Source organism: Myxine glutinosa, unplaced genomic scaffold (assembly GCF_964187855.1).
Source record: "Myxine glutinosa unplaced genomic scaffold, kmMyxGlut1.1 SCAFFOLD_634, whole genome shotgun sequence".
NCBI lineage: Eukaryota > Metazoa > Chordata > Myxini > Myxiniformes > Myxinidae > Myxine > Myxine glutinosa.
The window spans coordinates 140,140-166,052 of NW_027616729.1; the positions used below are offsets into that span (position 1 = coordinate 140,140).

The 25,913-nt window shown below is 48.1% G+C and overlaps 1 long non-coding RNA gene across 1 annotated transcript; it reads left to right on the plus strand.

The window, feature by feature from the left end:
- The first annotated feature begins 822 nt into the window (after positions 1-822).
- LOC144889061 (uncharacterized) lies at positions 823-25,503 on the plus strand. Its single transcript, XR_013621570.1, has 4 exons — positions 823-2,216; positions 19,624-19,682; positions 22,269-22,356; positions 24,628-25,503. It is a non-coding gene; the product is annotated as an uncharacterized LOC144889061 (long non-coding RNA).
- Positions 25,504-25,913: the final 410 nt, after the last annotated feature.

Here is a 25,913-nt window from a genome sequence, read left to right on the forward strand (position 1 = left end):
AAGAATGTGACTTGTTTCTGGGGGGAAAACATGTGGTTTAAAAATGGTTGGCTAAGTTTTAAAGATGGAGATGTTTCGCAGAACTCTTATGATTATTTATATGAGTGGTGGACTATTCCATGGCGAAGCATTTTTCAGTTTTTATGATTAAGGTTTAAGGTCTTTATGATCTGTTTAGTGTATTTTTCAAAGGAGAGGGTTTTGGTCAATGATGATGCCAAGATTCCGGATGTGGATACTGGGAAACCATCGATGTTGGGGGGAATGAAGATTGTCAGGATAGAGTGGGTGGTGGTGGAGCACGATTTGGTGGAGATGAAAAAGCTGGATGTCATCGGTGAAGCAGTGGAATTGGAGACCATGGTGCATTGGCTATGGTGCATGACGGATTAAGTGACCAAGGGGGGATAGGTACAGGACGAAGAGGAGGGGGCCAAGAACTGAACCTTGGGGGACACCTTAAGGGGGAGTGAATTGTGGTGATTAAGCTGTTGTAGATGCTGTCAATTTTGCTTTGGATGAATGGTCCAGGAAGGAAGGAGGGTGCAGGTGGCACCAGGTGTGAGTGCACAGGTGTGCACCAACAGGTGTGTGGAGAAAAGGTGGTATCCAGGGAGCTGAGGAGTTTTGTTCACGTTGTAAAGTTTGTTTATTTAGTTTGTTTATTGTAGAGAAGAGTGCTTTTGGGATTCCGGAGCCAGAGTGGATAATTTGAGAGTAGTAGGTGGTCCATGTGAAGCTTGGGAGTGAACTAATTTGGGTTTAATAGGCACAAGCTGGTCTAAACAGGGTGAGGAGGATGGTGTGATTGATGATGTCAAAGGAGGCGTTGAGGTGAGGAGGATGAAAAGGTTGAGGTTGCCGGCGTCAGAGGAGAGAGAAGGTCGCTGGTGATTTTGAGGAGAGCAGTTTCAGTACTGTGGCTGGAGCAGAATCCGGATTGGGATGTTTCATACAGGTTATTGGCAGAGTGGTGATGTTTGAGTTGAGTGGCCACAGCACGTTCCAAAACTTTTGACAGAAAGGGTAGATTGGAGATGGGTCTGAAGTTATTTAGGGTGTCAGGGTTTAGTCTAGGGTTTTTCCAGAATGGGGGTGAAGTTTCACGAGTTTTTGGGGAAATCGGTATGTGAAGCTGGATTAAGTTGGAACTGCTTGATGAGCCATGGAGATGGATTGGGTTTTGTTGTTGGTTGTCTGGGAGTTCGGTTGTTGCATTGCCAAAGGTTTCTGTGTGGTGGACACACTCGTTGGCTGTTGTCTTGTGTGACGTGGATGGAGATGTATGTGGCTGTGTGTGGCTGCCTGGAGGGGAAGGCGGCTACAGTGGTTGATATTGGTTGTGGGTTGTCCGGGGTGCTTCGATTTGCATAAAGGGTGAAGATTGGGATATTACATTATTTTAAGTAAGTATTGGTATGAGTAATTACATAAGTAATTATGAGTATTAGTTATGAGTAAGTGATTATTTTAGTAAAGTTACATGTTTCGCTGTGTTGTGGATCTGGGGACAAGCTAGTTTGATGGGTACCCTGGGGTCTTCGGCGTGTCTATGTGTTTGGCTGTCTGTCACACCGGACTCTTGAATGGGTTTTCATGAGACGAATTTCAGACATAACAGTGAGAATCTATTTTGAGCGAATCACAGTGGGTGAGGAAAACATTGTGTGTGACCAGACACCAGAACTGACCAGAATTGAAATTGGAAGTAGACCAGGTTATTTCTATTATTTGTTTACTCGTGAAAATAAATAAATAATAGGGGGAGGTTAATGGAGGTTAATGGTGGTTTGTTTGTGTTAATGGAGGTTAATGGTGGTTTGTTTGTGTTAATTCTAGTTGAAACTCTCACTGAAGTAATTTCGTTTATTTTTATTTTTTGATTCGATTTGAGAGTTGAGATGATTGATTTTTTATTAATTTTATAATTTTATTTTATTGATGTTGGAAACAGGTAATGGGATGCTGAGAGAAGGATTGATGAAACTATGAATTGAATGAATTGAATCTATGAATTGGAGACCTGTAGACCAGGCGCTCCCAGGAGACTTGTGGATCAGGTGTTCCACCAGAGGAAAAAGACCAGGTGTTCGTGGAGCACTTCACCTGCAAGAACGCCTTGGAACCAAGGTGGAAGGGACCAGTCCAGGTGTTGCTGACTACACCAACGGCAGTCTTTTGCGAGGGCAAGACTTCGTGGATCCACGCCACGCACTGTAAGTTGGCCATACAAGCACCAGACACCACACCCCCAGAACACAGTAAGGATGGGCCTAATCATAGGTACAATACTATTGATAGCGACAGCAGCTAGGGGAAATTCCGATTCCAATAGATGCGAAAACGAAACCCGACACCTCACCGTAACATGGGGACAAAGAGTATCACTACCATGTTTCGAACAGAAAGCCCTGCACACAAATTGGGTGAACATAAATTGGCTAGCACTGTCGGCAGGGCCTGGACGCGTTGGCATGATACTACAAAAGCAACGAGAGTTCCGGGAAGACGGGCAAGCTAGCATTAAGACCTTGGCCCAACCAGGATACAAATGGGGAACCCCTGATTTTAAGCTACAAACACGCACACGCCTAGGGAAAGACATGACCATGCAGGTCCGGTGCAGCGTCTGGACCCCTGGCGCGGCCGGTGGCGAAAGGAACTACATACCATGCATCGAATACATACTCACACCGCAACCCCAGGATAAGGCCCCAAAGAGGGGGGAAAACACATATTGGAAAGTGGCCAGGGAGGTGGCAACAATTCAAAATAGGACACACCGCTGGTCGTGCATGCGCTTTCCCCAAGCAGGCACCACAGGAATACACATGATAGTGCTACCTCTGTCCCTCAATGACCTCTGCTCACAACCTATCGATTCCCCATGTTTAGTCACCACGCTGGAAAGAGAAGGGGTTGACAACGGCAAGAGTTGCAATCGACAATTTAATTATCGCCCGTCAATGATTGCCCATGTGGCCGAGAGGCCTGCCCCCGTCTGGGTCAAACCACAGAAAGGGAGGGTCTGCCTCCAGGGTTCCGGCCACTTGCGTATGGGAGAATCAGAATGCGCCTACACTCTCCCCGGGAAGCTGGGACAAGGGAGCTCGGGGATTACATTACGAATAGTACTGCAAGATAAACACAACCACAACATAACGGCTATAACATTCTCTAGGGGGGTTAGTAGGATTAATGGGGTGGTAAAGGGACTCCAGTGCTTATCCACCCACCTGGTCCCACCCCATGGGACAATGTTTATATGCGGCGACAAGGCTTACCCCTATTTACCAAATAATTGGGGGGGCACATGTTATCTGGGTTCAGTCCTTCCTGACGTTGAGATACTGGATGAGCTAGACCCAAAGTCCTTGGACAGGCGTTATAAGAGGTCAGTCATGAACGAAGATGGAACCACTAAACTACACGGGAGTCTATGGGAAAAGGTGTTTGGTTTCTTCTTCCCAGGAGCGGGCACAGTCATGGATAGTTTCCGGATAGACAAATTGGCTTTGGCCCTAGAAAAGGTGGCAAACGACACCGCTACGGCTCATGACATACTATTGGATACGGTGATTCACATGCGTACAATGGTGATGCAGAATCGGGTGGCTTTGGACATGCTCTTGGCAGAGAAAGGAGGGGTATGCGGAATTATAGAGGGAAAATGTTGCACTTACATACCCGATCCATCTGAAGGAGTGTCAGCCGCAATAGTGAGACTAAGGGAAACTAGCCACGCCCTGACGATCGATCGGATCGCGCGCGAAAATTCTTATACATTTAGCTGGCTCACTGACTGGTTCCAGGGATGGACGGGCACCATAGTGAAGTGGCTATTGACCGCACTGGCTGTGATAATCGGGGTAGTAATTTGGGGGGCACTAATGAAATCTCTAGTCCTCCTCTGTATGAGAAAGTATTTTACAGGATGGAAAGTGAAAAAGCCGCCGACAACAACTATGGCTCTGACCACAGAGGCCGTCGACCTGAACGGGTCCTTCAACAAGGCAGTTGCGACCGGCGCTCCAGAAAATTGCATTGAATTTTGTAACAACTGTGATACTTGTGTGGATCCCATGTGGGAACTGGCTGCTGCCTGTAACGGTGTATGTGATGACTGTGATACTTGTGCTATAAACCCCTTGCGTGTACTGGCTAACGCTGCTTATGTATTACAAGCGGACAGCTGCACGCCCCCTTCCGACCCAACTATGGATCTGATTGCGACACTGGGTCTGGCGGTTGAGGGACCCGACGCGGATGTCCTAGACCCGCAAGCCGACCAGGCGCCCATGGGAGACTTTGACATAAAGGAAGTCCCTCTCTTTTCTTCAAATGTTTCGGATCTCTTTGATCCAAATGTTTCGGATCTCTTTGATCCACATGTTGCGGATCTCTTTGCTTCAAGTGATTCGGATTCGGATTTTTACGCTCTGTACCCTGACCAGGAAATTGAGACACAAGATACTGACGACATTTTGTATTCCCCAGAACAGCAACACGTGAGGGACCTCATGGGCATGATCGTTGATTAACTTCGAAGATCTGCAAGGACTGGGTCTGCAAAGGGTGGGGGGAGCCAGTTCCGCAGGGGAAGTGATGCACCCTCTGGCGGAGCAGAACCTCATCTGGACCAGACCTCTTCGTTGTGGATCCGAAACGTTAATGGACTTTCATGTTCTGAGCCCTCAGGCTCCGAGCACGCACCACACGACACGTTCGCCAAATGCACGGGCGAGGCGCTTTGGGCGCACGATATGCCCTTGGGAGATACCCGCATTACACAATTATTTTTAATACCCGCATTACGCAATTATTTTTCAATAAAGCCCGATGTGGCACGTTGTCTCTTAAGATACTTTGTCTCGACGAGACAAGAGGAAGGAATGTCAAGTAGTAGATTTGTTATTGCCTAAAGTTCAGTTATAGACGTTAGGCGTAATGTGTTATGATTTAAATGTTGTCTAGAAATGCTATTTTCATAAAGTAAATAAAGGGTTTTTGCTTCGTTTTAGTTTTGGATGAGGGAAGGCTTAAAATGAGGTCATGCTGAACAAACTGTATACGTGTGCTTTTTTCGAGGCTGGTCGTAAAACCACGCCCACATGCGCTTGTTTTTTTGCGTAATGCAAGTAGAATGACATGAACCTATCGTTAACTATATATATTTTGTTTTAATCTCAGCAAACGCATGACTCTGTATAAACATGCTTTGGATTACTCATGTACACAAACCCATAAAATATATGGGTTTGTTTGGCTAAGCATACACTCTTCTCTTTGTGAGTTACAGTTCTGTTTTCTCGGAGCCCAGAAAAACAATTGATAAGGACGGGCTGACTCCCCCGAATGATAACGGTGGGAGGAACCTCTCCCAGTGTTGTTTGTTCCCTCGGAGATTTCCTGATAAAACGTGTCCCTATATAAATGGACTGGGAATCAATGTGTTTTCAGGAAGGCTTGACGTGGCATGTTCTTGCTGTAGATTGCTGTAGACGTCGGCCTCCTCCGGATCCGTATAAGTTGGTTATTAATAAAGCTGCGCCATTTTTCAGGCTATTTGTGGACTTCTTTTGCAAACGAAGAGCTGATTCTTCACATACATACATATATATATATACATACATATATATATACATACATATATATATACATACATATATATATACATACATATATATATACATACATATATATATACATACATATATATATACATACATATATACATACATATATATATATATACATACATATATATATACATACATATATATATATATATATATATATATATATATATATATATATATATATATACACATGCATATATATATATATATATATATATATATATATATATATATATATATATATATATACACATACATATACTGTATATACATACATACATATACATACATATATATACAATATATATATATATTGTTGCGAATATGGAATTTGACCTCCATATCCGCTTGTAAATATTCCCCTATCTTCTCCGATACTCCCCAACTCTCCCCTTACCCCATTCCCTAGTCCCATTGTCTGTAAACAACACCCATTAGAGCCGATCTTCCCCTTCATTCCCCCATTAAATGTCGTGCCCAGGTCCCCCGCACCACACGTAGACAATTATAGGACATCTTGCTAGTTATTCTTAATCTATGTCAGTTAAGGACTTGTTTCCATTAATTATGACTCTTCGTTGCACCAGAATGTGATGATATGGCACCAGTAGGAGTTTAGGACCTTCCCATACCTCCCCGCATCTCTTCCCATCATCTCAAGCTCCAACAACAACCACAACAACAGCGGCTTTGCGTCCTCACTCCGGCTCGGTTGGCCGCCATTGAACATGTGCTCGACGGGGTTACCCAGAAGGGGGCTCCCTGTCGGCCCCTCGTCAAGGGCGGAGCCGGTAACCCCCGCACCCAATGAGAAGCCATGGGCCGATGCCATATGGGGCGGAGCTAACGAGCGAGGGCGTGACTCCCCGCCGGATATACGCGGCCCCGCGCCGGACGTGACGTCAGATGCGCCCCGAGCTTGGAAGGACAAGACGCCACCCTCCCGAGCGCTGAGCGACCTCCCCGGCATCTCCACCAAAGTCGCGACCCACGAGCGCTGAGCGACCTCCCCGGCATCTCCACCAAAGTCGCGACCCACGAGCGCTGAGCGACCTCCCCGCATCTGCTGGACACCAACGTACGCGATTCTGTCCCTGAGCCAGGTGCACCTGAGCCATCGACTGCCGCTTTCCTGGCCATCAAACCCCGTGTGAGTGAGCCTTGTCCCGTTTATCTGTGGTCTGTCTAGGGTTAATATAAGAGTGTGTTTAAGTGCCCACCTTCCTATGTTTCCCTCTTGTCCTTGTAATCTAACCTTTTTCCGTACGAATATACTTGAGAACTGAACCCCTGGTGTCGTATTGTGTCATTATAACCCAGCCGGGTGTCTTCTCTTTCCTATTGAGCCAGCGTAGCGCGATTAGTCAACATTCGGGCACAATCGGGTAACTTGTACGGATACGGCGGCCATCCCGCTCGGCCCACCATACCATCAAAGTCGTATCTGTAACAATTGGTGTCGGGAGTGAGATTCGAGGCCCGACCAAATTTTGAAGGAAAAAAAAAAAAACGAATAGAGGAAAAAAAAAAATTTGGTCAAAATTTGGAGCGGCCGAAATTTGTTTTGTTTTACGAAACTCGAATTTTGCAAGTCGCGCTATGGCGGATCAAGACGGCTGGGGTCCGGTAGGGGAGAGTGAGGCAGGGTCGGTCCAGGACCAAATTGAGGGACGTGAGGAGAGCGAAGCAGCGAGGGTAGCAGACGCGCAAAATGGCGCCTCGCTGGTCACCGCGCCCGTGACCGTGGCAGCGCCCCTGGTGGATCCGAACCTTTTTATGTTGCAAATGAGGGCCCTTATGGAACGAATAGAGGGCCAAATGGGGGTAATGGGGAACCGGATGGATGCTCAGGGTGAGCGATTAGAGGGCCAAATGGGGGTAATGGGGAACCGGATGGATGCTCAGGGTGAGCGATTAGAGGGCCAAATGAGGGGTACCGGTGAGAAGTTAGACAATAATTTTGAGGAGTTAGACAAGAAAATTGGGAAGTTAGACAATAATTTTGAGGGGTTAGACAACGGGATAAAAGAAGTGAAAAATGGGTTAACGGGGGTAGAAAACAGAATGGCCGCTCAAGAGAATCAAATAGAGGGAGTGAAAAATGGGTTAGAGGGGTTAGAAAACAGTATGGAAGGCAAATTGAGGGACATGAGGGACCAAGCGGAAAGGGAAGTTAAACAAATGGAGCAGCAGATAGAGGGGGTCAGAATGGGGGTAGAAACCAAACTGGATGCTCACAGGGAGGAAATGGAGCAGATGAGGGTGGCATCTGGGCAGGAGATGCAAGTGATGGGAGAGGAGATCAGAAGAGGAGTGAGTGAGGAGGTCGGAGGAGTGCGCGAGGAGGTGAGGCACTGTAAGGAGCGCATGGAGAAAGAGGTGAGAAAGGGGACTGTAAAATTGCAAGGTGGTATAGAGGAGTTGACGCTGGGAGTAGAACAACTGACAGTGGGACAAAAGGAGTTGGGGGACCAGGTAAAGAAGAACACAGCGGTAATAGAGGGTTTAAAATCGACACAGAAAGAGATGAAAAAGGATGTAGGGGTAATTAAAAAAGAGTGCCAGACGGTACATGAGGACCTGACGAGGAAAATGGACAAGGTGGTAGAGGTAATGGAGGTTAAAGGGCGGGAGTTACGGGCTCCCGCCGACTTGCTATGCGGTCCCGTGCCAGACACAGTGGTTAACCCGCCGAGGGAGGGGTACGCACGTCACCTAGAGGAAGGCATGGAGCTAGTCCATGCCTTCGCCCGCCGCCAACTCCATCTGGCGGGGGAAAAAATGAAGCGCAGGTACGACGACCGGAGCCAGGGGAGTCAATACGCTCCGGGGATGAAGATTTGGTTCTTTAATCCCCGGAGGCGGAAGGGAAGGTGCCCAAAACTCACCTCCCCCTGGCAAGGCCCAGGAGTCGTCCTGTCGCAAATCTGTGACGTGGTCTTTAAGATCAAAATGGGGCCACGAGCCCTCCCTCGGATCGTCCACGCCGACCGGATAAGACCTTACACCGGCGAGCAGGCGCCCCCGTGGATCGCCTCGGCTTTAGATGCCGAGGCGGGACCCAGTACCTCTGAATAAGGGGGGCTTATTAGTGCCAGAGGACTGGGGGATTGAGGAGCGATAGGCCCGGTGGGAGAGGGTGGCATCCCTGCCACCTTTCCCATGGGGGGGCAAAGGAGCAATAGTTTATGGGGTGTATGGCAGTGAAAACTAGCCCGGGTGGGTTAGGATATGGTGTGTAGGGATCTAGCGAAGATGACCTTAGGTAACGTTAAGGTTAGTTAGTGACTGATACCTGTAGTGGGGACGCAGGCAGATTAGTGTGGATTATAATGACGAGGGAGCGCAATAGTTTAAAGGGACGACTGGGAAGCGCAAGTTTCAGAAGGGAGTAGTTAGCTGAGATGATGCCGTGTTTGTGAGAATTGAACAGGTGTGATTGCACAGGTGTGCAATTGGACAGGTGTGTGGAGCAGTGTATGAGTAGTGAGTGTGTGGATCAGCGCGAATGCGCTTGGGGAGAGAAGGGTGCAGGTGGCACCAAGTGTGAGAGCACAGGTGTGCAAGTACAGGTGTGTGGAGAGAGTTGGAGTAAGTGGTACGGAGTGGTGTGCATGGTGCGAAGGTGTGGATGGGGGAAGAGTGGACCCCTTTCACGAGCACCCGGGGCGGGTAGTGTAAGTGTTAGGTAGAGGGTGCAGGTAAATTGTGGTTGGATATTGGCGTTTGTGGTGCGGTTGCAGAATGGTGTTGTGAATGGGTGCATTAGTGTTGTGGAAATGGCTGGGCGTGTAGCCTGTTAGTGTGTGTAGTTGGTTGGGCACTCCACCACTGTGAGGATGTCGGCCAGGTGAGGCCGCAGGTGGGCTCTGGGAGCCGGTAGTTGTGAGTGGGTGCCTGAGGATCCCGGGTGTGGATCGGGCAGCCCAGTGCCAGAGAGGGCACGGAGTGGGGAGAGAGCCAGAGGGCCTTCCCCTGGTAGTTAGGTTAGGGTAAGGAGCAGGTAAGCTCGGAGGCAACTGCAGTGGTGGAGGTGTGCAGGTGGGTAGACCCACTGGGAGAGGTACACGTCGCAGCCCAGAAATTGTACGAGGGCACCGGGAGATGAATCGGGGGAGTGAGACCCCAAATTGAAGAGCACCACAGTTTGGCCAATGGGAATTGGTTTTTAGAACCCATAGTGTAAGAGGGCCAATGGTTTGGCCGGAGAAAGACCCCGGGTAGTGTAAAGTTGTTAAAGTCATTTAGGAGATAGTTAGGATTGATGAACCTGTCGCACCATACGCAGCCACTTACCTGTGGTGATGATGATGACTGCACACCTGTGTTTTCTTTGTTTTGTTGCAGAAATGAGAATTGTTGTTGGATTTGTGAGACGCATCACGACGTGGATGAGACATTGGGGTGATTCCATCTCTCCCTCCCTAGGAGGGACTGATGATGAATTGGTGATGGCAAATTTTGATGTTGAGTTGGAGATGGCAAATTTTGATGAGAGTTGAAAATGGCAAATTTGATTGGTTAGGAGGGAGAGAAGACGAATTTGGTATATGGGAGGAACGGGGAAGACAGTAGGGATGTTTGTTGATTTGTAAAGTAGATGTTTATGGGTAGTGTTGTGTTGTGTGGATACAGTAAGGGGTAAGGGAGGGGCCATGTAGGTTACCTGGTGGGGGGGGGGCGTACGATAGGAACGTACCTGTCTCACCTGGTTCCCATGTGCCCCCAGTGTGCATTACCTTATATTGCGTGCACTTTTGCGCCCTTACCACCTTACTCACTTGTTTCTTCTTTTGTCTCCCACCTCCGAGGATCTGGCTTTGGGGTAGAGAGAGAGGAGAGAGAGGTGCTGGCTACGCAGTTGTGGGCCTGCACTTTCGCTGTTGGCTGCCTGGATCGATACACCATATGGACCGCAATGTTTGTGGCCACCCACAATGGACCGCAGTTCGTTTGCGGCCAAGCACCACCCGGGGATGGACCTATGGGTCAACGGGGCACCTATGCCATACAGGTGAACCACTAATAATTAACACCAAGTGCACCACAAGAAGAGCAAGAGACACCTGCAGGGTTAGGGGTTGTCGAATTTATTTTTATTTCATTGAACAATGGTGACTGCACCGATTGGTGGTGGGGTGGTGCTGTTGATGCTCGGAAAGGGTGCTCTGCACGTTATTAAAGGCCGTCGGCCACAGAGCACTCGTGGGTTGGTGTATCGATGTTGGCAAGCGCGCTCTCTCTATGCATAACATCTGCATGTGTTCCTCCAAAGACAGGTCCTGGATCGTAGTGTAAATATCAGCGTAGTCTTGTAAATAATGCTCCCTACCGGCTGTATGTTTAGTTTGAGGATTCTTTCCGGATTCGGTTATCCTGTGGGTGTGTTTCTGAGAGGAGAAGGGTGCAACGTCGCAGGGGGACATATTTACTCATTTGTGAATATCTATAAAACTGTCGCACTCAGGGTAGAGTTAATAGTAGAGGGAACTACATTGCGTGCCACACTAAAGTAGGTAAAAATTTATCGGGTCGGGACGCCCCGAGGGTAGAGAAGGGTGCAATGTTGCGAATATGGAATTTGACCTCCATATCCGCTTGTAAATATTCCCCTATCTTCTCCGATACTCCCCAACTCTCCCCTTACCCCATTCCCTAGTCCCATTGTCTGTAAACAACACCCATTAGAGCCGATCTTCCCCTTCATTCCCCCATTAAATGTCGTGCCCAGGTCCCCCGCACCACACGTAGACAATTATAGGACATCTTGCTAGTTATTCTTAATCTATGTCAGTTAAGGACTTGTTTCCATTAATTATGACTCTTCGTTGCACCAGAATGTGATGATATGGCACCAGTAGGAGTTTAGGACCTTCCCATACCTCCCCGCATCTCTTCCCATCATCTCAAGCTCCAACAACAACCACAACAACAGCGGCTTTGCGTCCTCACTCCGGCTCGGTTGGCCGCCATTGAACATGTGCTCGACGGGGTTACCCAGAAGGGGGCTCCCTGTCGGCCCCTCGTCAAGGGCGGAGCCGGTAACCCCCGCACCCAATGAGAAGCCATGGGCCGATGCCATATGGGGCGGAGCTAACGAGCGAGGGCGTGACTCCCCGCCGGATATACGCGGCCCCGCGCCGGACGTGACGTCAGATGCGCCCCGAGCTTGGAAGGACAAGACGCCACCCTCCCGAGCGCTGAGCGACCTCCCCGGCATCTCCACCAAAGTCGCGACCCACGAGCGCTGAGCGACCTCCCCGGCATCTCCACCAAAGTCGCGACCCACGAGCGCTGAGCGACCTCCCCGCATCTGCTGGACACCAACGTACGCGATTCTGTCCCTGAGCCAGGTGCACCTGAGCCATCGACTGCCGCTTTCCTGGCCATCAAACCCCGTGTGAGTGAGCCTTGTCCCGTTTATCTGTGGTCTGTCTAGGGTTAATATAAGAGTGTGTTTAAGTGCCCACCTTCCTATGTTTCCCTCTTGTCCTTGTAATCTAACCTTTTTCCGTACGAATATACTTGAGAACTGAACCCCTGGTGTCGTATTGTGTCATTATAACCCAGCCGGGTGTCTTCTCTTTCCTATTGAGCCAGCGTAGCGCGATTAGTCAACATTCGGGCACAATCGGGTAACTTGTACGGATACGGCGGCCATCCCGCTCGGCCCACCATACCATCAAAGTCGTATCTGTAACAATATTGTTGTGGATATGAGAATGTTTTTTTTTTTTGTTGTGTAAATTGTTGTAAAATATCGCCCTCCTTACTCCAGTGTTGTATAAAGGTCAAAGGGCGTTCCCGTAGTTAATTCCATAAAGCATACACGAAGGACACCATATATCCCTGTTCAGTAGTTTATTTCCTTATTCTGTGTATTAGGTTAAGGCTTTGTCTTCCATTAACCAATACTCCATTGCACTGAATTCAAATAGATAGATCCCCTTTCATTCCCATTCCCAAAACCTCTACTGCCAACTGCATTTGCCGCCATTACGGCGTGGTCAGCTCGGGGAAGAAGGGCGTGCCCGCCCATCGTCATCAAGGGCGGAGCCAGCGGGCCGTGCCGACCAATCAGGGCCGAGGCGAGCTGACCGATGGGCGTGTCCTGGACACCAGCGGTTGATCGCCTGAGGCGCTATAAAGCGCGCGCGCGAAAGCCGAGAGGTTGTTGTTGGACTAAGCAAGAGAGGGAGAGGTGAATTACAAGAGTTGCGCCAAAGGTTCCAAGAAAGAGTTGCGCCAGAGACGGCAGACGAGTCGGGACGAGCGCTCGGAGAAAGAAGGGAGACGCGTCCTGAGGTGAGCCAGAGAACCAGCAGCTTTGGCTCCACAAGCAGCGTTGACTCCACCAGGCAGCTTCGACCCGTTACCCCGCAGGAACCAGATTGCGGTGGCATCGGTGGCTGTCGAGGTCCAGCCTGACGTCCCGTGCGGGATTAAGCCCGAACCATCTGCCCCCAGCTGAACCTTCCCATTCCTCCTTCCAGCATTCATTCCTGCCATTCCATCCTTCTTGTGTACGTGAGTTTGTTTTGTTTGTCTTGTCCCAGGGAATAAGTTAAGCTTGTATAGTTAAGCTAGTATTTTCACTGTGTCACCTGCTTTTTCCATTTTCCCTGTATATAACCTTGACTGCTCCTTTTGCTTTAGAGTGTGTAAATAATAAATCCTGTTATTCTTCTGTACGTCTTCTTCTTCCTCTTTACATTCGGTCGCTTTGGAGGTTTCCATATTGAATATCTGTGGCGCGATTTTGGCCAACGTCCAGGAATCGGGTTAGTCGGGGTAACTGTTAGGGCCGCGGCGCCATCCGCTCGGCAAAACAACATCCTATCTGCGGTCCGTAACAATTGGTGTCAGGAGTGTCGGATTCGGACCTGAAGCACTTAGCGCGCTCAAATTACGAGTGGCCCAAAAAATTGTATTTTATAAAATCCTAAATTTGAAAGTCGCGCCATGGCTGGTCAAGGCGACGGGATGCCGGTGGGAGAGATAGACGGGGTAGAATCGACCCAGGACCTCGGGGAAATGTATGTGGAGGAAAGGGAGGAGGAGAACAATGGCAATATGGTTGAGGGGGTTTCAGGCGCGCAAAATGGCGCCTCGCACATGGCTACGGCGGCCACGCCCGCTGCACAAGTGGGAGGGATTGACATGCAGGCCCTCATTGCGCAGCTGTACAGATGAGTATGGGGAGCCAAATTGAGCGATTGGGAGACCAAATTGGAGGTTTGAAAAACAGTATGGAAGCAATAACAAGCGAAATGAGGGCCGATAATGAGGGACTGGCGAGGGACAGAGTCGCATATGAAGTAAGGGAAGCGGAGAGGGACAGAGACCGCGGGTTGGGCGAGCAGGTCCCACGGGTGCACGAGGAGGTAACGCGGGTCGAGAAGAGCTGGTTGAGTGAAGCGGAGGAAAGCGCGGGTAAAATGACGGGTGTAGACATCGCGACCCGGGGTATGGGGCAGCCGGCGACCGTTGAGGTGGAAGAGGGAATTTTAATAAAGCCAACGGTCGTCGTGGGGAATAAAGAAAAAGTGCTGGGAATTAAAATTGTAGAAACGACAGACGTAGAAGAGCAACAGTCGGAGGGAGGAATGGAAATTGCTCAAAGTCTGAATGCACATCCTGATGCCGTACTTGCTAATCCTTATAAAGATTTGCAGGTGCGCGTGGAGAAGGGAATCCCCCAGGTGAGTCGTGCTGTGTATTGTGCGGGGAGATTTTGCAGGAGGATGTTTGACAAGAGAATTGTCGCGCGATTGGGATCGAGGGAGCACCCGGGCGTTGGTGAAGGGTCGCGTGTGAAAAAAAAAGTGTGCGTCAAGGGGTGAGCATGTTACGAAGCGCGAGTGTGATACCGAGTGCGAGCGAGAATGCACGTCGGGGTGTACGGAGTGTGACACAGGGAGTGAGAGCGATACGGAGTGTACGTGCGAGGGTGAGTGTGACACGGAGAGTAAGGTGGTGGTGGAACGTGTGCGAGGAAGCACACCTGAGTTGGTCATGGCGCGGGTGTGGGAGAGCCCATCTGAGCACGTTAGTGGGTGGATGCAAGAGTGCACGCCCATGGTGAGTGGTACGGAGTACGTACCGAGGGAGAGTGCGCAAGACGGTGCGCGAGGTGTGTTAAGGGAGTGTGCGAACGGCGAGTGTGCGTGAGAGGTGTGGTGTGTAACAGGGAGTGCGTTGGTGGAATGTACGGACGGCGTTGGAACGCCGGGTTTTGTGAGTGTCAAAAGGGTCGCGTGTGCGTGTGGGCATGCGAGTAAAGCATCGACGTTGAACGGGGCAGCGTTTAGGGCGACGGATAGCCGATGCGAGCACTCGGGGCGCGGTGCGCTTTGTTGGATGCCAGGCCCGGCACGGATCGATGCTGCGTCGCTTCTCTTCGAAGCGTCGTTGCCGATTCGGGCTTGGCCCCGCCCTGCACGGTCCAGTCCGGGCCTTGTCGGGCGAGGCGACCGGTCCGGTTCAAGGGCGAGTGGGAGGAAGTGGAACGGTGCCCCCTGGCGGGGGCGGGGTTCCGACCAGGCGAGCCTCGGTCATCGGGCCCGGGACCGCAAGGTACCGCACCGAGATGGTGCGTGGAACCTCGGCCCGACCAAACCACCTCCCTTGAACCGAAAGCCGGACGGATTCAACCTGCAGGCGACCAAACCACCCTAATTCATTGCTCGGCTTTGCGAAGCCGAGTTTTAATGATGTGACGACGCACCGAGGCTCAGATAAAGCGGACTGTGATGATGATGATACTGATAGTGTTTTGGACCCGAAATTAGAAAAACAAAATTTGATGATTGGCAAAGGATTGGCAGAGTGATGATTGGTAATGGTAAAGTGATTGGCAGATGATTGGCAAATTTTTGATTTGTTGAATTTGGACGAGCAAAATTTATAGTGAAAGATACCCGATGTGCTGGGATGGCAACTCCGTCATCCCTCACAAGCGGGGGCAAAGGAGCACTAGTGTTATGGGGTTTGGCAGTGAAAACTAGCCCGGGAGGGTTAGGATATTGTGCGTAGGGATCTAGAAAAGATTGACCTTAGGTAACGTTAAGGTTAGGTAGTGACAATGATACCTGTAGTGGGGACGCAGGTAGATTAGTTTGGATGATAATGACATGGTATGTGCTTAGTTTAAAGGGAAGACGGGGAGCACTAAGTTAGCAGGGCAACAGGTAGTTCAGATGATGCCGTGTGTGTGGCTAAAAGGTGAGATTGCACATGTGTGCAACTGCAGGTGTATGGAGAATGGTTGTGTGGAATATATGGATTATGGAATATATGGAGTATGGGAATGGATGGTCGTGGAGTGAGTATGATGGAAACTGTGGAGTGGAGTGGATGGTGCGGAGGTGTGAATGGGGGAAGAGTGGACCCCCATCACGAATACCCGGGGAGGGTAGTTTAAGTGTTAGGTAGAGGGTACAGGTAAATTGTGGTTGGATATTGGCATCTGTGGTGCGAGGTGAAAGAATGGTGTTTGGATGGGTGCATTAGTGTTGTGGAAATGGCTGGGCGTGTAGCCTGTTAGTGTGTGTGTAGTTAAATGGGCACTCCGCCACTGTGAGGATGTCGGCCAGGTGAGGCCGCAAGTGGGCTCTGGGAGCCGGTAGAGTTGTTGTGGATGGGGCCCGAGGATCCGGAGGCCGGACCCGGGTAGCCCAGTGCCAGAGGGCACCAAGGGGTGACAGAGCCAGGAGGGGCCTTCCCCAATTAGATAGGTTAGGGTGAGGAGCTAGGTAAGCTCGGGTGGCAACTGCAGTGGTGGAGGTGTGCAGGTGTGTAGGCCTGCTGGGAGAGCTACACGCCCCAGTCCTGAAATTGTGCAAGGGCACAGGGAGTTGCATCGGGGGAGTGAGACCCCAAATTGAGAAGCACCACAGTTTGGTCAATGGGAATTGGGTTTTTAAAACCGCATAGAGTGTAAGATTGCCAATGGATTGGCAGGGAAAGACTCCGGGTAGTGTAAAGTGTGTTAATGTCATTTAGAGGATAGTTAGGATTAAGAATCTCCTCGCACCATCTGCATCCACTCACCGGGGATGACGTACCTCCACACCATGCCAGGTTGTTTTTTATTATTTTTATGATGCAAATGTTTTGGATTGTGAGACGCATCATGACGTGGGTGTGACATTGTGCTTTGTTGTTCCATCTCTCCCTCCTTATGAGGATTGATGATGAATTGGGTGATGGCAAATTTTGGTTAGAGGGATTGTGGAGACGAATTTGGTATAGGGGAAATATGGGGGAGACGTGACAGTAGCGACGAATTTGTAAAGGTGTAGATTTTGTAAATATGGGGTAAGGGCAAGGGTAGCGTAGGTGACGGGGGGGGGGGGGGGGTGACGTACGGTAGGGACGAGCTTTCTCACTTCGCTCTCCGTACACACTTCGCCTTGCATTGCCTTGTTTGATGTGTACCCTTGAGACCTTACCCCTCGCTCATCTGTCTTTCCCCCCTTTGTCTCCCACATGAGGACCTGTGCACCACTGGGCGCCGAGGGGAGCGTGCGTGAGTCCGCCATTGTGCGCCCGGAACTCCCAGAACCAGCTGTCTGCATCGATGCACCACATTATGGACCACATGTCTGTGGCTGAGCACCACTTATGGACCCCATGGGTTGGGGCATGGCCCCTCTGCTGGAACCGGCCATGAAGGCCCGAAATCTTGCTGGCGGACCTTGATCACAGGGCACCGATGCCCCACAGGTGAACCACACTAGTCGGCCCTGTGGGCCATAAATAAATAAAAATGGACACGTTGGGTGCATTTTATTATTGCAAATAGGCCGCCAGCAAAGAGGATGACAACAACTGGAAGAGCAAATAGCCAGCAGAGGGAGCCGAAGAGCAAGAGACCACCAGCAGGGTTAGGGGTTGTTTGGTTATTTTTATTATTGAACTGCAGTGACTGTGCACCGATTGGTGCTTGAGGGTGCATTGGTGCATTTTGGGTGCTTCATGGTGCATCGATGCAGGGCAGACTGTCTCCCCCCCCAAAAGAACAATCACAGGTCCTGGGTTGCGTTTTGTAAATAAAGTAACGTCATTGTAAATAATGCTCCCCACCGTCAATGTATAGTTTGAAGACCATTCCGCAATTCGGTTAGCTGTGGGCGTGAATCTGTTAGGCAGGGTGCAATGGAGCAGCGGGACATATTTATTTATGTTTTAAAACTGTCGCACTCAGGGTCAGGTTAAATGTAGAGGGAACTACACCTACGTGCCACACTAAAAGTTAAGGTAAGAGGCCCGGGACGTGCCTAAGAGGAGGAGTGTGCAATGTTGTGGATATGAGAATGGTTTTTTTGTTGTTGTTGTTGTTGTGTAAATTGTTGTAAAATATCGCCCTCCTTACTCCAGTGTTGTATAAAGGTCAAAGGGCGTTCCCGTAGTTAATTCCATAAAGCATACACGAAGGACACCATATATCCCTGTTCAGTCGTTTATTTCCTTATTCTGTGTATTAGGTTAAGGCTTTGTCTTCCATTAACCAATACTCCATTGCACCGAATTCAAATAGATAGATCCCCTTTCATTCCCATTCCCAAAACCTCCACTGCCAACTGCATTTGCCGCCATTACGGCGTGGTCAGCTCGGGGAAGAAGGGCGTGCCCGCCCATCGTCAGCAAGGGCGGAGCCAGAAGGCCGTGCCGACCAATCAGGGCAGAGGCGAGCTGACCGATGGGCGTGTCCTGGACACCAGCGGCTTGATCGCCTGAGGCGCTATAAAGCGCGGGAGCGAAAGCCGAGAGGTTGTTGTTGGACTAAGCAAGAGAGGGAGAGGTGAATTACAAGAGTTGCGCCAAAGGTTCCAAGAAAGAGTTGCGCCAGAGACGGCAGACGAGTCGGGACGAGCCCTCGGAGAAAGAAGGGAGACGCGTCCTGAGGTGAGCCAGAGAACCAGCAGCTTTGGCTCCACAAGCAGCGTTGACTCCACCAGGCAGCTTCGACCCGTTACCCCGCGGGAACCAGATTGCGGTGGCATCGGTGGCCGTCGAGGTCCAGCCCGACGTCCCGTGCGGGATTAAGCCCGAACCATCTGCCCCCAGCTGAACCTTCCCATTCCTCCTTCCAGCATTCATTCCTGCCATTCCATCCTTCTTGTGTACGTGAGTTTGTTTTGTTTGTCTTGCCCAGGGAATAAGTTAAGCTTGTATAGTTAAGCTAGTATTTTCACTGTGTCACCTGCTTTTTCCATTTTCCCTGTATATAACCTTGACTGCTCCTTTTACTTTAGTGTGTGTAAATAATAAATCCTGTTATTCTTCTGTACGTCTTCTTCTTCTCTTTACATTCGGTCGCTTTAGAGGTTTCCATATTGAATATCTGTGGCGCGATTTTGGCCAACGTCCAGGAATCGGGTTAGTCGGGGTAACTGTTAGGGCCGCGGCGCCATCCGCTCGGCAAAACAATATATATATATATATACAAAAAGTCCGTAACAATATATATATATATATATATATATATATAATTATATATATATATATATATGTATATAATATATATATATGTATATATATATATATATGTATATATATATATATATATATATATATATATATATATATATATATATATATATATATATATACATACTATAATAGAGCTGTTGGTCTGTATGTGTGTGTCTGTCTGTGTGTCGCCATTTTTCTCAGAGAGTGGCTTAACGGATCTTCGTCAAGCTTTCAGAGGTTCATCAGTGAATGCCTGGGAGTGTTTTACCGCAAAAACAAAAAATGAATTGAAAAAAAAAAGTTCGTTTTTTGGGGATTAAAAAAAACAACAAAACAATCGCTCGATGGGGCCTAAGCATTTTAAAATTAATGATAGTTATATACAAGTGCACATTCGCATAAATAAATACAAAACAATCACCAGACATTTGAACACAAATAAATCAAACTATTTCGGAAGTGTACAAAGTTGGTAGTAAGGCTTCTTCTTCTTCCTGCCCGGCAGCCCACTTAACTCAGAAACGTGATGAATGGCACATTCACCAGCATATATTCAACGAAAAGGTGATGAACCCCCTTCCACTCCCCCCCTCACCCCTCCCTCTCCTACCTCCCTCCCCTCCCCCTCCCCATCGAAAAGGTGATGAACTTATATATATGTTGGAACCCATCTGTGGATCAGGTCCATCGGCCGATGGGTCTGACCCATCTGTGGATGCACGAGAAATGACAATGTAGACCCATCGGCCGATGGGTCTGCGCCATCTGCGGATGTGTTGTTCACCTTGAAGGAATGTGTTGACAGAATGGTGCTCTTCAATCAGGTACACAGTCATTGGAATTACATTTATGTTTGTATGAACCATTATCAGAAGCCATTATCAGAAGAACACCTAATGTTTTGTATGAATGTTGAGTATGTTCTGTAAAGCTTTACTAAAAACTGCCATGTATCTGTTAATTACAAAATGTATTGACAAAATGTATAAATAGATGGGTAGAAATAGATAATAAAACATTTAAAAATCATCTCTGTTAAATTCCTACCACATGTAATTCCAATGACTGTGTACCTGATTGAAGAGCACCATTCTGTCAACACATTCCTTCAAGGTGAACAACACATCCGCAGATGGCGCAGACCCATCGGCCGATGGGTCTGCATTGTCATTTCTCGTGCATCCACAGATGGGTCAGACCCATCGGCCGATGGGACCGATCCACAGATGGGTTCCAACATATATATATATATATATATATATATATATATATATATATATATATATATATGTATCGTGTATACTTAATCGAGGCTCGTATAAGAGTTAACATATGGAACATACACGTGATTGATGAATTCATTAATGAAGATTACTAAAAAAAAACATGATTTTGTCAGAACATGATGATCTGTGATGAGTACGTTCAGGTTTATTTAGACATGGTGTTGCTAATTACCCAGTAAGTGGCTTATGTTGGAAGGTCTTAAGGAAAGGTGCTGTGATTTAACCTTCTATGCAAGGCTCAGATGTACTCAATCCACAGAAATTGTCTTGCGTGACTTGGTGCTTATCAGGAACATTGTGATGTGTGGGCCATTGGAGTGAGGATGTGTGTGGCCCCAGGTTGTTGGGAATGTAATACCACTTGGCAGTAATTGGCAATTTCTCGTGATGTTCAAGCCATGTAATGAAGCAATTTGAAGACCTGTAGTAGTCTGCAGGAAGCGCAACGAATAGTCTCTTGAAGATTTTTTTTTTAATTTCGTAGGCATGAGTGCATGTGCTTATCCATCCGTATATTATGTGTACAAATAGCATGGAATTTTTTAGTCACTCCCTGCACCACTTTTTCTATACCTCATACATCCTTTTATCTCCCATTACATTTACTGGCATCACCTCAAAAAAAAAAAAAATTCAAAATATTTTGCTGGGCCTGAGTGATGACTACTACTACTACTACCACTACTACTACCACTACTACTTACTACTACTACTACCTCTACCACTATCACTGCCACTACTACTACTACCACTACTACTACCACTACTAGTGCCACTACTACTACTACTACTACATCTACCACTATCACTGCCACTACTACTACTACTACCACTACTACTATTACTACTACTACTGATGATAGAGTACTTTCATTAATGGCCACAAGAGGTAGTTTGGGCCGTATTTCACAAACCGGCCTTAGATTTCCCTGAAGATGATTTGTGCAGGAATTTGATTGGTTGAGGGCGCCAGTGATAACTCACCTAATCTTCATGAAATAAACCGTGGGATCTTTAACATCCATTAACTGATTCTAGCAGAAGGATCACCCTGCCTAAAATCCATCAGTGATGGTGCACTTTGTGAGTCAACACACTTGTCTGCAAAGCATCAATTCAAGGGTTTATACTCATAGTCCGTTGGCTGAGTAGGGTTTACATGCACCTCCCCCACAACTTAACTTCCCGGGTATGTCCATGTACCCCCCACCCTAGGGGTTAGGAAAAACCATGTTAACAGAAAAAAAAACTCATTCCCTCATAGTTTGACCTCTGGTGACCTCATTAGTGACCTCATTTGCATATAACACATATCATTGTAAAGAGTGTCCCAGGACAAACATTTTGAGGGGTCATATGCAACCATAGGATGACGAGGTAAAAAGTTATGGCCATTTGAATTTCGCCTACCCCTAATTTTCGGAAATCACTGACACAGGGGGGGTAACATCAAAATATGCGTGGGAGGTACCTTGGGAATGAGTTTTTTTTCTGTTAACATGGTTTTTCCTAACCCCTAGGGTGGGGGGTACATTGACATACCCGGGAAGTTAAGTTGTGGGGGGGGGGGTGCATGTAAACCCTACTCAGCCCATGGACTATCATGTATGGAATTGAATTGCCAACTCAAAGGTGAGTGTGCTACCTCTGCACCATATCTCAGGCTTATTGGTTGATGATGTCATAATGGAAAATAGAGAAAACAACAAACATTGGGCCAATCTGGTGTGTTTAAAAAGAATGTGTGCATAAAGCTTCTGACGATTTTATTAGCAAGTTTTCAGGCTGAAACATAAACATTAACTTTGCTCCAACTTGTCACTGGAAGCATCGCTGACATTGTGCCCCTGCTGACCCACCTTAGCTGACCGTATTGAGGTTGAAGGGCTGAAACGGGATGATGCTGAGGACCTCGACTGAGGACCCGGTCAGTGAGGCAGAGTTATGACCAGGTGTGTTTTGAAATTATGAATTATATATAGTTGCGGTTCTGTGAACCAGCCCTGAAACTAATGGCAACCAACGTACAGGTCCCGTGTTGGTTATCTCGCAAGTATTCCTTCAGATAGCCCTTCCCCTTTGTCTCGTGAGGTCCAGCATAACACAATGTGTTATGAGGGTTTAGCTAGATTTTTCCCTTTTTATCCCACTCATGTAAAAACCATGAACTCCAAACTAAAGGCATGAGTGCTATTTCACGCCATTTCCAGTAAATTACAGATAAGTCTTTACAACCTGTGCCGGATGGGTGGTGTCCGTCAACAGGATTGGGTTGAGACTTTACCTCTTGTGGCAGATGAGTACGTTGGGCTTCCCATTACATTTCCCATAAACCAAGAAGAGCTGAGCACCAACAACAGCTATGCGCTCTGTAGAGGGCCTTCGCTGCAGTTCCCGTAAATCCAAGGCTGAGGGGAAACAACAACTGTGCCCTGCATTGAGCACGACCACACCCGCCGAATTTCCCACAAAGTGACCGTCCTAAACCTCTGATGCATTTCCTGTAAGCCGCGGCAACGTAAAGCACAAGCCGATATAAAAACCCTGCATTTGAAACGCCAAGGGGATCAGTTAACGAGAGCGATTGCCAGACAGCGATTGCCATAGAGGTCGATTACCAGAATCGCTTACCAGACAGATGATTGCCAGAGAGGTCAATTACCAGAATCGCTTACCAGACATCAATTGCCAGAGAGGTCAATTACCAGAATCACTTACGAGATCGATTGGCAGAGAGGTCAATTACCAGAATCGCTTATGAGACATCGATTGCCTGAGAGGTCAATTACCAGAATCGCTTATGAGACATCGATTGCCAGAGAGGTCAATTACCAGAATCGCTTACGAGACATCGATTGCCAGACATCGATTGCCAGACATCGATTGCCAGAGAGGTCAATTACCAAAATCGCTTACGAGACATCGATTGCCAGACATCGATTGCCAGAGGTCAATTACCAGAATCGCTTACAAAGACATCGATTGCCAGAGAGGTCAATTACCAGAATCGCTTACCAGACATGAATTGCCAGAGAGGTCGATTACCAGAATCGCTTACCAGACATAGATAGCCAGAGAGGTCGATTACGAGAATCACTTACCAGACATCGATTGCCAGAGAGGTCGATTACCAGAATCGCTTCCGAGACATCGAATGCCAAAGAGGTCGATTACCAGAATCGCTTACCAGACATCGATTGCCAGAGAGGTCAATTACGAGAATCGCTTATGAGACATCGATTGCCAAAGAGGTCGATTACCAGAATCGCTTACCATACACCGATTGCCAGAGAGGTCGATTACCAGAATCGCTTACCAGACAGCGATTGCCAGAGAGGTCGATTACCAGAATCGCTTACCAGACAGCGATTGCCAGAGAGGTCGATTACCAGAATCGCTTATGAGACATCGATTGCCAGAGAGGTCTATTACCAGAATCGCTTACCAGACAGCGATTGCCAGAGAGGTAAATTACCAGAATCGCTTACCAGACAGCGATTGCCAGAGAGGTCAATTACCAGAATCGCTTACCAGACATCGATTGCCAGAGAGGTCGATTACCAGAATCGCTTACCAGACAGCGATTGCCAGAGAGGTCTATTACCAGAATCGCTTACCAGACATCGATTGCCAGATGATCAGCTCGTTGAGATCCTGGAAGAGGTGACCTCGGTGCATGAGAGATGGGACAGAGCCAGGCAGAGTGGAGCCGAGCTGTGAGAAGAGGCTGGCAGACCAGAACTCTCAGCGAGAGATCAATCCTTTCACCGTGCAGATGGCATCGTGGAGACTGGGGGCCAGGCCGATTACCACCTCCATAATTAATACCCCAACAACCAAAATCAATTTCTTCCCACTACCCCTACCTTAAGCAACTGGGAAATGGGAGCACGGCAACTCTCTTTCGGTGAGGCCAGAGGTCGTACAAATGTCGTTTTGCTCCCATCTTCTTTCCCTCCTGCGGATGTGTCTGATGGACCTGTGTACTTTGACTTCGATAATTATTTTGTTAAGCTAGACAGGTCGGGACAAGCTCTGCTCTGTGTCCCTATGCTTTGCAAAGTTAATTTATCCATTGCACATTGCGTGCTCATAATTGATTCTTGTACATCTATGCTCATTAACTAATTCACTATACAGCACATGCCGCTCAATTGGTTCTGGTATACATGGTGCTTCAAAAAGCGTTAACATTTCTGAGAAGTTTTTTGTTTAATTTGCAGTTGGCTGAAATGGCAACGAGATTGCCTTTGGAGCAAGGAAGAAAGGTTGCTGCATGGAGGGACGTCTTTCAGTCACCCACGGTGGTTCACAACAAATACAGAGAGCATTTCAACTGTGATTCACCCTCAAGATTGACCATTTATTGCATTTACAACAAGTTCGTCGAAACCGGCTCAGTTGCTGATAATTACAAAGGGAAGAGCGGTCAACCACGAACAGGCCGATCCCCTGTAAACATCGCTGTTACACAAGAAGTTTTCTTAAATAGCCCAGGTGAAATCAACCAGACGATTCAGTGTATAATGTGATCTTCCCCGGGCAACGGTGTGGAGAATCTTGACCAAGGACCTGGGAATGCGGCCATACCATTTGCAGATTGTGCAAGCCTTACATCCTGCAGATAAAGCCGCTCCTGTTGAGACTTGCAAAAGTTTTCTTAGAGATGAAGAATTTAGACCCTGACATTCACAGGCGAGTGGCATTCAGCGACGAGGCAACCTTTCGCTGAAGCGGGCGCGTGAACAAACACAACTCTGTTTTCCGGGGTACTGAGAATCCTCGTGTTATGCGTGAGCATGAACGAGACAGTCCCAAGGTGAATGTCTGGTGTGCAGTCACAAGAACAGGAGGGGTAGGACCGTATTTTTTGAAAACACCACAATCAATGGTGGTGACTTCTCGCACATGATGGACAATTATGCAGAGGACAACCTGCCACTACAAATCCGGGTTACCGGACACTTTCAGTTGGATGGTGCTCCACCCCACTTTGCTTAGAACTCCACTCCACCCTTTGACTTTTTGAAGCTATTAACATACATTTGTTATCATGTTACAGTGTATTATCCATTCTTTTCCATTAAACATTATAGTCCAATATCAGTGTTAACATTTTTTGAAGCACACTGTATTGCATGCTCACCAGCAGATTGCTTTCTGATTACACATATGCTCCCCCTCACTCCTCCACGTCATCCCTATAAACAACTCCCCTCTTGTTGAATTGTTTTTCCAATCTGCCCATGCTGTCTTTTCCATCATTGATACTGTATAGCCCATACAAGGGTGGCTGGGACGTTCTACCCCAACTAATTGGCTCCAGTCCATGTCCAGGAGTGTAGATGCAGTTCTGCTCAACGGCTTGTGACTAAGATAAGATCAAGTATGCATCGAGGGCGTAAAACCGGTTGGAAAGCCCGTCACCCCAGGTAAATAGACAGAGGACCCTGGAGGGATTCAGATGACCGTGATTGCCGAGCAACCCATCCAGTAAGTGGAGTTATTC